Genomic DNA, 16520 nt, shown 5'->3' on the forward strand with positions numbered 1-16520 from the left:
TGTCAGCTGTGACTACACTGATGATGAATTTCAGCATCAGCTACCTTGCTACCCACCCTTTTCTCTTCTTAAATAGCTCCTTGAAGGCCACACAGACAGTAAGGGGTGAGACAGGAGTTACGTGTAGGTTTGTCTGACTACACCAGATGACCCTGATTCCACTTTATAACCCAGAACTCAAATCAAATTTTCATTTTTCTTGAATCTATTCATTCAATTAATGAAATTTTACTGAGTGCCTACCCTGTGTCAGCTGCCATGCTAGACTCTGGTATATGGCAGCAAACAAAAAGACAAAGTCCCTGTTCTTTTGGAATTTATATTCTAGTGGAGAGGGACATATAATAAGCAATTGAACAATTAAGTACTGAGGGGAAGGTAAGTGCTATGAAGAATAAAGCAGGGTAAGGAGATAGAAAGTGGTGGAGTGCTATTTCGTATAGGATGCAGTCTGGTGGCCAGCAAGGTCATGACCTTCATTGGTATGGCAGATGTCTGAATGCCAACCTCTGAAGGTTGACAACACTTTCCTAATCTCTCCCTCTGCTCCCCTCCATTTCTAGCTGGATCCTTGCACGGAAGGTTGTATTTTCCAAAGATGGCTGTAACAATGTCTCCTACTCCACATACTCCTCTTATAATGTGGCTTTGATGCTCTTCTCATCAAGAGGTGGGACCTATGCTCCCTCACTTTAAATATGGGTGGGTTTTTGTCACTGAAAGAAGTATTATTTTGTGACTTCTGAGGCTAAGTCATAAAAAGTGATGCAACAAGCAAAGAATTGAACATATATTTGCACACCTATATTCATAGCAGTTGTTCACAATAGTCAACAGGTGGAAGCACCCCAAATGCCCATCAACAGATGAACAGATAAAGAAAATATGACATATACACACAATGGAATACTATTCAGCCTTCAAAAGGAAGGATATTCTGTCATTGCTGCAGCATGGGTGAACCTCAGGGACATTGTGCTGGGTGAAGCGGACCAGTCACAGAAAGACAGATGCTGCATGATTCTGCTTCTCTGAAGTATCTAAAGTAGTCAAATCCATAAAAACAGAAAGTAGGACAGTGGTTTCCAGGGCTCGGGAGAGAGGAAAATGGGGAGTTGTTGTTTAATGGGCATAGAGTTTCAGTTTTGCAAAATGTAAAATTTCTGGAAATTGGATGCATAACAATGTCAATGTACATAACACTAGTGAATCATACACTAAAACATGGTTAAGATGGAAGATTTTATGTTGTTTTTTTTTTTTTTTTTTAGGTGGAGTCTCGCTCTGTCACCCAGCCTAGAGTACAGTGGCATGATCTCAGCTCACTGCAACTTCTGCCTCCTGGGTTCAAGCGATTCTCCAGCCTCAGCCTCCTGAGTAGCTGGGATTACAGGTGCCCACCACCATGCCCAGCTAGTTTTTGCATTTTTAGTAGAGACGGGGTTTCACCATGTTGGCCAGGCTGGCCTTGAACTCCTGACCTCAGGTAATCTGCCCACCTCGGCCTCCCAAAGTGCTGGGATTACAGGTGTGAGCCACTGCACCCAGATAATGTTATGTGTTTTTAACCACATTAAAAAGAAAAAGGTGATACAACTTCCACTTTGCTTGCTGTAAAACCTGCACTTGAGTCCTGTGCCACCATGAATGGTCCAACTACCCTGAGGCTGCCATGCTAGGAGGAAGCTCAACTCACCTGTGCAGAGAGACCACAGGAAGTAGCCCTCAGATTACAGGAATAAAGAGATGTATGGACAGCCTCCAGCTTCTCCAGCTGCCACCTGACTACAACCTCATGAGAAACCCTGAACCAGAACGGCCCAGCCAAGTTCTTTCCAAATTCCTGATCCACAGAAACCTTGAGAAATAGTAATTGTTCTTTGATGCTACTAAATTTCGTCATAATTTGTTCCATGGCAATAGCTAACTGGACACCTTGTCTCAGTCTCTCAGGTCAATTCTGACCACAGAGAGAAAGGATTTATGTAGCTCTAGCCTATCACTGTGCAGTGGCTGATGGTCTGGCCCTATAGATGCAAAGCTCCTTGAGAGAAGAGCTCTGTGTCACCACTGTAGTAGTTGTGGCCTCATCCCCCAGGAGTGCTTTCTATATTTCATTCTACAAATATTTACTAAGTGCCTAATAGGCTTCATTGAGCTCTAGCACAGTCTCTAGAATATATTAAGCATATAAGATATGCTCCTTGCTTTCAAGGAATGTAATTTAATGGAATAAACAAACATATAAGCAAATAATTCTTCCTAATTAATTATTTTCTTTCATTGAAACACAATTAACACAGGGGCATAATTTAGCCTGGAGGAGAGTCAGGGCAGGGACCTCTGAGACAGTGACATGTAAGTTGCAACTAGAAGGATAAGAAGGCATTAATAATATGCTTGATAAATGTGTTTACCTGGGCTTGCTCTGAGCTGTGGGTGTGATCCATGTCTGCTTCACAGGTCTCTCATCCTGTTTGAACTAGTGCTACCAGGGTGGACATTTCTCATGGTGCTGGCGGAAGCCCAAGACGGCAAGCCCAACTGTGCAAACACGTCACAGGCCTCTGCTTATCATGCCTACTAACATCCCGTAGGACCAAGCAAGGCATGTGGCCGAGCCCACCATCGACGGGGCAGCCGAGGGCACTCCTCTCATAGAGGTAAGAGTAAGGGGTGTGTCTACCCACTTTTTGGAGACAATCCTCTACAGCGGTCAAATGTCCTATATCCTCAGCTATTAAGACCTTTGCTTGGGCTCCTGCTTTTTAATCTATGCTATTGCTTTTGTAGATTGTGCTGACAAACACTAGGCTGTTCTCCCAGACTCTTCTAGCCGGGTCATGCCCCCTTGCCTGCTCCCTGCAGCCCTCCATGTTGGCCCATGCCAATGCCTTGTTTGATTCTCCATCCTTGTCAGTCTGCTCCATTTCACAACACTTAACTCTCTGTGCCAGCCGTATCTAGCTACGACAAGAAAATCTGATGAAAATGTAAGGTGTTGGCAAAAATCATTTTATGGAAATACATTAAAAAAATCATCTAAGCTGATTACAGTATTGAAGAAGAATTGAACTGGAGCAGGATCATAAAACTCACTTATAGGAATGCCATGAAAATTAGCTAGTCAGTGATCATGGTTTGAACATAAAACAAAAATTGTTATTGATTTACATATAATGTCTTTGTTGGGTCTTCCAAAAGCCTCCTCAGCTAATATATAACAGAAATGGGGAACCAAGTGCTAAGTTTAGGAGCCAACCATCTTGCCTTTAGTTTTGTTTGTTTTTGTTTTGCCAGTGGTGGTATAGATAGCAACCTTCCTCTCAACACAGAGAGCTGGCTGTGGACCTAGACGTTGTGAAGAATTGCAGTGTGGATTGCAAAACACCATCGCATTTGTCAATCATGGTTCATTAGATTTTTGGTGAAAAACTTCCCAAGGGGCATCTGTTTTCTCTCCTCTGTTCTTGCCCCACCCCTCATCACCGGTAGAGACTGTTTTATAGTAAATTATGGCCAGTTCTCCAGCTTGACTATTCAGGGCTTGCTTGGCTTGGCGACTATTTTCTTCTTGCCAATGGGCATTCCTTCATTTCACAGCTTCTTAGCCCTAGCTGCTGACAGTCGAGAAGCGGAAATGAAGAGGTGGGACTCAAGCCAGTTCATTATGCCTCTTATTGGTGGTGCTGGTAAGGGCTTGGCAGGGAAGGGAAACTGGAACTACCGCCCTCATCAGCAGAGGCAAGGGAGGAGGGCTCCTGCGGCTGCTGTTCAGCACTGTGTCCTAGTGTAGGGGGCAAAACCTCCTTACCCTCAAGCCTGTCTTAGCAAGGCCAATTGTGAAGGGCTTTTTCGTGGGCTTTGGCTGTGTTCAGAGTCAAATGACATTCTGGTGTAATGATGATGGTCCTAATCACAAGAGGATGTTCTCAGTGAGTGGGCACCAGGCACCGTGCAAAGTGAGTTATTTCACTTAATCCGCACAAAGATTCTAGAGGTGGGAACTATTACGGCCCTTCCTTTATGGAGAAGGGGACGAACTTGCCCAAGGTCATGCCTTAGAGCAGCAGTACAAACTGTGGAGAACGGAGCAAGCTGTTTGTTCTCCAGTCCGAGCAGCTCTGTCATGTCCCTGGCCCACCCCACGGACACCTTCCTGTTCATGGACCTCCTCCTTTTCTAGAGGCACCGAAGCTCGTGTGGATGTCTCTGTCACACTCTCCCTCACCTTTGTGGAGGGATTCACCAGAGCTCCTGTGCAGCCCACTCCCCACCTGCTTGTGTGTGTGATTTCCATGTGTGCATTGTGGAAGCCACCTACACCACAGAGCCTCAGCCCAGCCTTGGGTCCTCTTCCCCGCTTTCAGGCAACTAAAGGCCCACAGGTGGTTGGTCACACTGACTTTGGATCCAGACTGCCTGGGTTCTAATCCTCCATCACTTGTCACCTCTGTGACCTTGGGAAGTCACTTAACTTCTCTACGCCTCAGTTACTTGAGGCTAATAATTGTGCTTACTGCCTAGAGCTGCCGTGGGGGTCCAGTGAGACCATGTGTGTACGGTGCCATCAAGCACATGGTAAGTGCTCAAAAAACACGAGCTATTATTATTTCCTACTACATGCTGGTTACTGCCCTGGAACTAGAGGAGCATAAAAAAGCCTGGGCTTGGAGAAATTTAGGGGTCTTCAACAACTCTGCACTGTTCTGGGTTCGGCTGCACCATCAATTTTCAGGCACATTGCCGATTAAGTAGGCTTTGGTGCACTGACCTAAGAGCCTCATCACCATTTAAATTATATAAAATGTACTCTGTGTTCCAATCAACTGACTTTCCAAAGAAGCTTTGGACAAGTTACCGACAGAGCTAAGTAGACTGGAGACAGAATAGAAGTGCTTATTTCCTATACCAGGGAGAGGTTAGAAAGAGTCCCTGCTTACACTGAGAAGGGGGTTCTCAGCCCATTATCAATACCATGATAGTGGGTGTCACATGGGTTTAAGGAACATGAGGGAAGGGATATCAGTTCCTGGAATAGCACCCACTGGGCAGGAACATCAAACTGTGCTTGAGTTGTTTGCTCAGCTGTATTTCAGAGGCTGCACTCTACCCTGGTTATAGATAGGATAAGTCTCTGCTCTATCCATTTTCAACACTGGCCATTGGCCAAGTTAAATGGTATAATAGTGCATTGGGGAGTCCTCTGTAGACATTGAGAGCAAGTGTTTTGGAATTAGGGAGCCCTGGGTCAAAGCTCAGGCTCTACCACTCTACCAGGCTATGTGATTTAAAAGCCTTCACTTTCCCTTTTGTTAAGAGTCATACCTACCTCTCAGGTTGTTAAAATGAGATAATGAATGTAAATCACTTTAAGCACAGTGCCTGGTATGCAGCAAGTACTTAAGTTACTGCAGCTATTATTCTTTCACTTTTTGCCTCAAGTTGCAAGGTCTCTGTTGATAGGACTTTTGGGAGAGAGGAACTGGGGAACGGACTGGGGAAGACAGGCAAAGGAATCCCTGCTCAGCCACCCTGCCCATTACTGTAGTTCCTGTGATCAGTGATGTGAAGTTACCGCAAATATAGTGAATGACCGCAAATAGAAGGTGATCTTTCAACTGCAGCCAGGTGGTTTTTTTTTTTTTTTTTTTTTTTCCCCGAGACGGAGTCTCACTCTGTCGCCCAGGCTGGAGTGTAGTGGCGCAGTCTCGGCTCACTGCCAGCTCTGCCTCCCGGGTTCATGCCATTCTCCTGCCTCAGCCTCCCGGGTAGCTGTGACTACAGGTGCCCGCCACCACGCCCGGCTAATTTTTTGTCTTTTTAGTAGAGACAGGGTTTCACTGTGTTAGCCAGGATGGTTTCGATCTGCTGACCTCGTGATCCGCCCACCTCGGCCTCCCAAAGTGCTGAGATTACAGGCATGAGCCACCGTGCCTGGTCCAGGTGGTTTTTAATATAGACACATGGCTGATAAGAGCTTAACAAGTTTCTGGATCTATTACCAAACTCAGATCATTGTTTTTGCATTTTGCATTGGAATGTATGCACCATTGGTGGATATATGTTCTCCAAACTAGGGAAATATAGATATGACCAGTGGTCTCCCCAATTCTGAAGTAGTGAACAGACAGCTGTGCTGTGTGTTCAGCAAACTCTGTAGTATAGCATTGTCACAGTAGTAAAGAAGTCACTATTCCAGCAAAATAATCCAAACCCACAAAGTTAATCCAACCCATTTAATAATATGCACCCTAGTTGTTGTGCTGTATGGCAGTGAAACAGAAATGATAAACTATTTACAAATATGACTATATTTTCCTTAGTTCCTCCATTGGGCAGTCATATTTTCAGCCATTCTCTTTGCTAGTTGTTCAGTGTGTTCATGGTCAGTATCACTGTTGACACATTTCCTGCATCCGAGCCACGCCTTCTGCTACCTACTGCCCTTCTTCCTTTTTCCTCCAGGGGCATTCTTTTCCCCCAGGACCCATAGATCCTTTAGTCTCAGCAGCCCACCTAGCTGAGCTATCTGGGTGTTGGGGAGCTCAAGTTTGCAGAAAATGGTGTTAAAATTAGCTAGAGTGGGTATGATGCTGGGAGTCAAAGGAAAAGTGGGAATGGGCCATGAAGGAAGGTCTAGAGCACTGGCTTCCTGTGCCTGGCAGTCTTGGGGTAAAGGAATGATGTATTAGCATCAAGAGAAAGAAGAAAAGGGAGATGTTACTCAGGAAATCTATTTTCTCTAGAGACTCAGGAGCCTTGAAATGAGCTTGGCAGATTTACACTTAATGTCTCTATCTAAACTTTGGTTTTCTCGGCCAGGTGCGGTGGCTCACTCTTGTAATCCCAGCACTTTGGGAGTCGAGGCGGGCGGATCACGAGGTCAGGAGATCGAGACCACGGTGAAACTCCGTCTCTACTAAAAATACAAAAAAAAAAAAATTAGCCGGGCGTGGTGGCGGGCGCCTGTAGTCCCAGCTACTCAGAGAGGCTGAGGCAGGAGAATGGCGTGAACCTGGGAGGCAGAGCTTGCAGTGAGCCGAGATTGCGCCACTGCACTCCAGCCTGGGCGACAGAGCGAGACTCTGTCTCAAAAAAAAAAAAAAAAAACTTTGGTTTTCTCATCTGCAGAGGAAGGACAATCTCTACCTCATAGCACTGTTGCAGGAATGAAATTAGAGAATGTGTAAAGCACCCCACACAGTGACTGGCATATGGTAAATGCCAATGATTGGCATCTATTTTTAAAATAATGTGTTCTTGTCCTGCTGAATAGGGCATATAAACCCCTCAGTGGAAACTGAGACACTGGCTAGAAAGAAACAATAAAATTATATTGCTTTTTTACCTCGATAAAAGACAGATACATAGAAGATATTCCCTTACAGCTGAATTTCAAAATAAACTTCCAATCCATGGACTCTTTTCCCTGTTCCTGGAAAAATTACATCCTGAGCATGTTAACGTGCTTACCAAATTACTCATTAATGAATGGTCTATTTATTGGATAGAGTCAGTAAAATGATATCACATTTTAGTTTAATTTGATAGCTTGGAGTAATTTTGGGGGGCTGTCATTATCCTCTTTCATTGTTTCTGCAGGTGAGTCAGCTTTGAGGTGAGAGACAGGTGGTTTCTCTGCTATATGTAAACAAGTGGCTCTCAAACATGTGCATCAGAATCATCTGGAGAGCATATTGAACCACAAGATGGCAGAGTCCCACCCCCGACAGATTCCGGGGCCTGCACTTTGAGAAGCCCCGACTTACACCAACACTGATTTCTCTGCACTTTCAGCTGTGGCAGTGATGGCACTGGCAGCTCCCCGCTTGGCTTGACGACCTTTGTAGGTTTCTTTAGTTGGTTAAGCAGCAGTTTATAGCACCTTATGTTAAGAGCAATACTTTTTCTGCCCCAAGAAAAGTTACTAATCTGGGAAGAGTGCAGGAAATAATGGGCCATTGACCATATTTAGGGGGCACATTCCAAAAATAGGTGTCTGTGTTCCACACTGATTAAGAGCTTGGGCTTTGGAGTTGGGAAGGAAAGCAATAAGACTTCTTTGCCATTTTTCTGGTTGTGTGGCTCTCTAAATTCTGTTTTCTTGTCTGTAGAATGGGGGAAAGTATACTTTCTTGCCAGGTTTAAAGAAGGTAAAGCACGTAAAGTGCTCAGTAAGTGTTAGCAACTTTTTCAAGGGGATGTAAAAGCCCAGTGATGCCTAAGACTGTGAGTGCCACTGTTCATATATACTCACTAGAATTCACTAGAAAGTCTGAGCACAAAGTTGGTCCTTTTGAGGTCTAAGTCAGTCCAGGTAGAGAGGGATTTCTAAAGAATTTCTCACAAGGTGTTATTCAGCCTTTTCTAGAAAGCTCAGACTGAAGAGCTTTATACTCTAAAATATAAAGAAAACAATCCCATCAACGAGCTGCCAGTAGAACTGTGTATGCTGTTCAAGTTAATTCATAATTGTGGGTTTAACATTAGTTATTATTAAAACATGAACAACTTTGGCTTGTTTAGAACATGTTAGGATGCAAGAGCTAGACGGACCTTAGAGATCGTCTGGTTTAATCCTTTTATTTTACAGATAAAAACATCTGTGGGGCTGAGAAATTAAGTGAATAATTTGCCTGAAGGTACACAACCACGAATTTAATTTCTACTGGACTTGCTAGGTAAATGCTCTCAGAAAGAATGGCTTGTGGACGATTATAAAACCACTATCATTTCAGTCTACTGTAACATGTAATTGATTTACATTCAAACAGCCTGGGTAGAAGGTGAATGCATTTAGTTTCCTAGGGTTATTATAAAACAAATTTATCTTGAGGCATTCATCGGGAAGTTACATGAAATAAAGCTGGTCATTTTACGAGTATATGATAGAAATTGTTTTATAATCACGCCATGCAATCGGAAGCATATGCTCTGAAAAACTTCAGGTGAATATGATCATGGTGATATTCTATGATGTGGCAGTTGCTGTGGCAATAACGGGGCTGGCAGCTCCATTATTGAAGCTTCAATTGTCCCATTTTTCCATGTGTAGAAGTAGACCCTGACTGTTTTCTGAGAAAAATCTTGACCCTTTCTCCAAGTACTGGTTTTTTTTTTTTTTTTTTTTTTTTTTTTTTTTTTTTTTTCAGAAGTGGAGTGACTTTCTGTATAGATTTCAGTCCATTTTTAGTGAAAGGAATTTAAACTCATTTTCTACATGATTGGTTAAAATATAAGGATTTGCACTCCGTATTCTTGAGATCTTAACCTCCAGCCTTCAGCTGCCAAACGTCTGTGAAAAGCTTTGTTATGAGAAATATATATGAAACTTTGCCCGAAAAGTGTATAGTTCATTCATTACTTTAAAAATTATAATAGTGACAAAATAGTAGTTAGAGATTGTTAAGTATTTACTGTATGCCAGTTACTGAGTCCAGCCCTTATGTGCATTATTTCTTTTAATCCTCGCAACTGGTGTTTCACCAACTTTGGCATGCATCAAATCACCCGAGGGCTTGTTAAAACACGAATTGCTTTGGCCCATCCTTAGGGTTTCTGATTCAGTAGCGGCCCGAGAGTGCATGTCTACTAAATTTCTAGGTGATGCTGATGCTGCTGGTCTGAGAAGTACTGTTTGCTGCAAACCTAGGAGGTAAGCATTTTAATCTGTATTTTGTAGATGAAGAAACAGGTTAAGGTCGTATCACTTACTGAACACACAGCTAATAAAGTGGTAAAGTTGAGATTTGAAAATTTGCTTCTTTGATTCCAAAGTCTATAGTCAATTTCTGTGCTAGGTGGTTTTGCAATAAAACATTCTGTCTGGGCTGAATAGTAACATTTTACAGTTTAGGACTCTATTACTCCTAACACTGGGGTCCAAATATATTAAAGCATATGGATGTCATGAGATGGTACTAATGAATTCCAGAGTGTGGGATAAAGTAATACGGCCCTTAAAAGGAACTTTATCATAAAGGTAGAAATAGACAGGTGAGCAGCTCCCTGACACCAAGGGGAGCTATGGGACAAAGGGGAGCCTTGGTTCCAGGACTGCAAGGTGTCCAACAGTGGAATTTATCTTCACCAGACAATCTGGTGAGAGCTTTCTTCTGGGAGAACTGGCTTTGTGTGTGTAAATTTAAAGAGCTCTTGTACTTAAAAGAGAGCTGTGCTTTCTGGGAAGCCTGCGATTGAGCGTTAATAGGGAAGAAATGGCTCTCATCACGCCATAGAACTCTGACTTTCCTCTCTGTCTGAGGCAGCAGTGAGCCAAGCAATGTGGGCTGTAGGTAGCATTGAAGAAGGGGGCAGGTTAGAGGTCAGCAAGAAGCACAACGTCCGGGTAACATACTTGTCACCACGTGGTTGCCTAAGCAGTGGGCCCCTGTTGTATCAGTGAGGAAAACTCTGTCATGTAACTGAAGTAAGATTTTGAATCTTGATGAGCGAACGTATTGCCTCCAGTTAAACTATATGAATTAAAACAGCATTCCATACCCACTTCTGTAGAATGCTCTATCAGATGCCAGTGGTGACCTTCCAATTTTACCAACTTTCAGCATGCTAAACCTCAGATTCACTGGCAGTGACCGCAGAAAGTTTCTGAGGCAATTAGGTTAGGAGTGTGAGCTGGGATAGAAGACCCTTCTTCACTAGCAGGTAGAAAGAAGAGGATTGACTTGTGGATGTGTCTCTGGAGATTCTAAAACATATGCAGGTGAGGGGAATCCTCCACTTGCTGATGATCTGACAGGCCGTGGCTCAGCGACATTGTGTTTCAGGGTGTTAATGTGAATAATTTTGTGCCCATTTATACTCTCAGTTTGATGAAAACTTCAATGCAGCAGTCATATAAAATTTAATCCGTGAATCAGTGCCAGCGCTTTGGCCTCTTAACTCCGCTTTGGTGTTGATGTCTCAGTGCTCTCTTTATGAGTGCTTCTTTATGAGTAGCTGTCTCCTGAGCAACCACCATGTTTCTACATGTGAACAGTCAATCTGAAGCTGGATCATACATCTTTCTTTGGTTCTCAGAAATCTGGGTCAGATTTGTCATTCACAAATATCAATTGAGCAAGATCTTCTATTATACATTTTCTCATGTAAATTTTTTGAAAGAAGGGAGAGGGAGAATGTATAGAAATGGAAAAAAGGAAGGGTGGAAGAGGCAGAGAAAAGGAGAAAGGAAGGGAATTTAGCCCATTTTACAGAAGACATCTATATAGGAAAGCTCAGCAATGGAAATACCCCCATCCAACCTTGATGTGACTGACCCTAAATTTGAAGTATAGATGTGGCCAGCAAAAGTCCATGCTGTAACAAATTACTGTTTTGTAAAGTAAGAGTCAGTGATGAGCACTGTAAAATTAACCAGAGCCAATGAAGATGGCTTGTAACCATGATGATAGATTCTGGGATTACTCTCCAAGAAAAGTAGATATGTGCTTTCTGTAATATTGATGTCCTAAAGAGCCAATGTTTCTTAGGGCAAATACACGTATTAGCACCAAATCTGAATCATTAATAGATTTTTTGTAAACACAATGCTGCAAGCAAGCTATGGGCTTGCCAAAACTCAGCTTTAGGTGTGCTAGGAGTCAGGGGACACAAAATCCTGTCCTTTAAGTTGGCAAGTAATTGTGATCCAAGGCAATGCGATAGTTGTGTGTGTATGCAATTCTGCCTGTGGAATCCAGAATCTCTTCATAGAGGAATGAGTGTCTGAGCTTATTCTTGACAAATGAGGATCTTCAGGTGAAGCTGAACACAAGAAACGATATAGAAAAGGCAAGCAGGTATCAAAATGCCTGGTTGTCGGGAATTGCCTACTACAGCAGCTCAAGCTTCAGAGAACTTTACTAGAACATGAGACTAAGCAGAAACATGTGCCCTAAACCCTGGTGCATCAGACTCTCAGGAAAGTTGCTTATAATGGTAGTCCATCTCTTCTCACCTCCAATTAGCTATTCGTCTTGTTCTCGTAAACCTGAAGCCTCCTGTATAGCCTTCCTTACTTACAACCCCCTTAAGTCCTCTTACTACTCATTCTTTATTGGTTGAGTAGTTTGAGTTATAATCAACAAATAGATGTTAATTTAAATTTATTATGGTTCATCCCAATATTAAAATGGCTTGGTCTGTGGGGTTTTGCTATATTACTGCAGCTCAACCCTGGGACATCCATCTTTCTGAATACTGCTGAGCAACTTTTATAATTTACATACTTCTTTAAATAAATTTCTCTCACTATGGATGAATCAATTCTGTGATCTCCAGTCCTGGAGATGCTACTGAGACTTAGCTAATTAACAATACCGTTACTGAGCTGAGCTGCCTGTCCTATGTCAGGCTCTCACGTAGAGGTACAGCCCCCCGAAGCACTGAGATCAGCTGTGGGCCAAGGGTGGGGGAGTATCAGAAGGGGCAGTTTGGCAAGGCTTACCATTTAAAAAGACTGTGATTGCCACTTTTGTACACTGTTGTTAAGCATGGTAATGTTGAAATCTTCCACTGTACATCTTGCCTGAGAGTTTTATCTGGTTACATTACTTGAATACCTGACTGGAAAAAATGAGCCAGATTCCATAAGAGATGAGTAAGCAGGCTCAAAGTGGGAGAGGTTTAATGACTGACAAAATGCCAGGGAAACAAGTGGGAGAGCCACTGTTATGCCTACCTTCCAAAATCCTACTTTCCCCAATACGGTTACATTCCCTAAATCCATCAACAGTACACCTGCATCAAAGATACCTCAAGATTCAAGTCTACTTAAGATTGTTCTTCTACTGTCTTTGCAAACGTCAGAAAGGTAATAATGCTTCCAGGAGACTGAATAAAAGCAAGAGGCAACTAGTACTACAAACATTTCCAAAGTAATACAAAATATATGATAAAGAGGGAAGAACAGTAAATGTCATAATTTAAGAAAAATTTAAGACTGGACTTTAATTTTGTAGGATCTTTTTATCTCCCTCTTACCCTTTATTTTTAAACCAAAGACTCCAAGAACATTCTAGTCGGAAGCCCTCCAAAAGAAACAGTATTCTCTCATATACTGCTGATAAAAGTATAAATTGCTTAAAGTTTTCTAGGGGGCAACATGGCAGTAATAAAAGCTTTTAAAAACTGGCACACCCTCTTCACTAGCAATTCCACTTCAAAGCATTTATCTTCAGAAAATATGAACACATACAAGATTCAGCAACACAATGTTCTTAATAGCACTTTATTAATGAAAGTTGGAAACCTAAAAATTCAACAGTAGTTTAATAAAATGTGGCACATATGATGGAATATCATGCAGCCATTAAGAGATGTAGAAATATACTTGACACAGCAAGACAGTCATGGTATTGTTGAGTGAAAAAAAGTTACAAAACAGTATGTACACTTTGATCCCATTAAAAAACCTATAAATGCACAGAAAAGTCTGGAAGGCCATATACTTAAATAACAGTGGTTCTCCCTGGATGATGGAATTATCAGTGATTTTTCTTTCTCACTGAATCTTTTTTCTTTTTGCCAACAGGGCTATGACTTGTATTATAAAAAAGCATTAACAATTCTTTAAAAAGTGTCCTTTGAAGTAAAAACGAGAGCAGAACTTAGCAATCTAAGAGGCACAGGGATGTACGCACATGGTTTCTGATACTGTTTTAACGGTTTGTCAAGGTGTTTTGATGTTAGTCACCAATTAAAAGGCACTGTGTTGAGTGAAAACGTGGATGGTAGATGGTGGTAGTGCTTTAGACTAAGCAATCCATTCCTAGAAACCTTCCACAGCAAACAAGTACTGGCATTCTAAGCAATACTTCCCACTATGCATATCCTTATACCTTCCTACCCACTTGTAATATAGCCCAGAAGTTTCCCCTACATGGATAGGGCAATGTTGTTGGTAAGGGTTACAGAAGGCAGAGCAGATTTTTCAAGTGATGTCAGAGAACAGGTCTGAAGGTGGAATGCATGTTCTCTTAGTTCTGTTGCAGCGGTTCTCAAGCTTACAGTGCAACAGTATTACTCAAACAGCTTTTACAACAGATTGCTGGGCTCCACTCTCAGAGTTTGATTCAGTAGGTCTCCAAAAAGGCTTATAAATTTGCATTTTTCTTTCATTCAACAAAAATTTATTGAGTTCATACTATGCCCTAGGTCTTGTGCTAAGAGTTGGGAATGTAACTGCCATCAAAAGAATTATAGTTTTTATCTCAGGGAGCCTACATTCTAGAGTGACAGATATATACTAAACAAATAAATAATAAAAATAATTACAATGACTACTGCTAGAACACAATTAAGATTAGAAGACTCAGTTTTTGTCTTAAAATATTTAAAAAGCTGTCACATGGAAGACTAATTCCATGAGCCCTTGAAAACAAAAGTACAAATGAAGGTAAAAAGTTCTTGAAAATAGTAATCAGCATTTTAAACAAGTCTCCAGGAGATGCCAATATTGCCGGTCTGGGGTCTCACACTTTGCGAATCACTGCTCTACTGAGTAGACATTTTTTTTTTTCCTTGAGATGAGTCTTATTCTATCACCCAGGTTGGAGTGCAGTGGTGCAACCTTGGCTCACTGTAGCCTCTGCCTCTGGGGTTCAAGTGATTCTCCTGCCTCAGCCTCCTGAGTAGCTGGAATTACAGGTGCATGCCACCATGCCTGGCTAATTTTTATATTTTCAGTAGAGACAGGGTTTCCCCATGTTGGCCAGGCTGGTCTCGAACTCCTGACCTCAGGTGATCCACCCGCCTCAGCCTCCAAAGTGCTGGGATTATAGGCATGAGCCACTGCACCCAGCCCTGAGTAGACTTTCTAATGGGCATAATATGGGAGAAAGGGCAGGGATGGTTGTGGAACTCCCTCTCCAGCATTTGAGACTCACATGAGGTAAAAGCCACTTCATCTTATCTGGAGGTCTTGAGGCAAAGTTGGCTAAACTATGAAGCTATCTCTCCATTACAGCACCTCACTGAAGCTTAAAGTGCTAAATAGTACGGCAATATTTCAGAATTTCAGGTGTTTGGGAGATAGGGAAGGAATTTTTCCGGAATTCTGTCAGCATGGAGGTGAGTGGGGCCTCTATGGGTAAACCAGTCTGTGGGTTTTTGCCTTGCCCTCCATTGTCTTCTCCACTCCACAGTTTATCCCAGAAATGTTTTCCCAACACTAGCTTCCCAGTCTCACTTTGTTCTTTGTCCAGGGGGAGGATAACAAGAGACTATGAAGATGGCTCTACCCCACTGGTGATCCTGGCCTCAGGATTTATTTCCTGTGTGACGCAGAGTGAGGAGGCACATTCCCATTTTTGAGATCTCATTTCTTGCAACATGAATTTTTCTGATTAGCACCATAAAAAGTTTTAACACCATGACCTTTTAGGTTAGATTACTTTGAGGAAAAAGGTAGACACAATCCAATCACTTCTTTTCATTTATAGAAGAGCCTACAATGATTTTAGTTTTTCATTCATATGTGCATCCTTCACATGTCACTATACTTTTAGATTAAGCTCAGTGGCACAGAGCTTATTTAAACAATTCTGAACTGCACCATGAATTAATAGGCTTCCCAAGCTTTTTCTTCCACGCCTAAGAAACTTCACAGGCCTTTACCTGAGTAAAAACTAAACTTGACTTTAAAATAAGCCAAAACCAAAATAAAACCCAAACAACCAAACCCCATTAAAATAAAAAGCAATAAACCTAAGAACAAGCATATATATTGTGGTGGTTCTGTGGTAGACAAACGTACCAGAAGCCTTTGAAGCTTAACATTATTAAAGGCTTCTGTACATTACTGGGTAACTAAAATCAACTTTCACTTGATGGAAAGCTGAAAGTTCTGAAAAATGATTTATACTGACTGTGGGAAGGTTAAACCTGGGGTCTGATTTAAAGAGGGTGGAGGATAGGATTGATAGAGAGTAAACAGAGCCCAGATGTAAAAGAGGTATCTCTGGTGCACAGTGATATGCAAGGCCTATAGACTTGGTAGGTCAGGATGCTACAGGGGCTAACAAGGGGAAACTGATATTTACAGGATGTGTTTACTATGTGCCAAGCCTTTCCCTAAAAGGCACCTGAAATACAAGATAACATTTGCTAATCCTCACAACCACCCTAGGGTGTCATAATTATTGTCCTCATTTTACTGGTAAGGAAAAGGCAGTTATACATCTCAGTTGAAGCTTAAAGAAAGAGCACAATATGTGAGGAAGACTAGATTTGAACCCAGGACCATTTCACTCCATTACCGATATTCTTTCCCCTGTATTACTATATTTCCCATAAACCTAATTCATAGTTGCTGTTTAAGTCGACCTGAAGTTTCGGTATGATCTTTCAAAGCCTAAATCTGGACTTATAAAACACAATAGATGGTACTCTAGGCTGTAGAACTTCCTTTCTGAGGGAAGAGAAAATTTCATTTACTCGGTTTTACAGAAAACTGACCAGCTTGAGCAGCTTTTCAGGGTTTCTTTAAGAATATGGCAATTGAGAGTGAGTCAGAA

General features: G+C 42.0%; 1 long non-coding RNA gene across 1 annotated transcript in view; it reads left to right on the plus strand.

Annotated features, from left to right (window-relative positions):
- The first annotated feature begins 562 nt into the window (after positions 1–562).
- Positions 563–16520, plus strand: part of LOC131383548 (uncharacterized) — a 44168-nt gene continuing 28210 nt past the window's right edge. The window contains exons 1-2 of the long non-coding RNA XR_009213693.1: positions 563–670; positions 2464–2663. This is a non-coding gene — a long non-coding RNA (uncharacterized LOC131383548). The remainder of the gene's footprint in view (positions 671–2463; positions 2664–16520) is intronic.

This window comes from Hylobates moloch, unplaced genomic scaffold (genome assembly GCF_009828535.3).
Source record: "Hylobates moloch isolate HMO894 unplaced genomic scaffold, HMol_V3 SCAFFOLD_5, whole genome shotgun sequence".
NCBI classification, from domain to species: Eukaryota; Metazoa; Chordata; class Mammalia; order Primates; family Hylobatidae; genus Hylobates; species Hylobates moloch.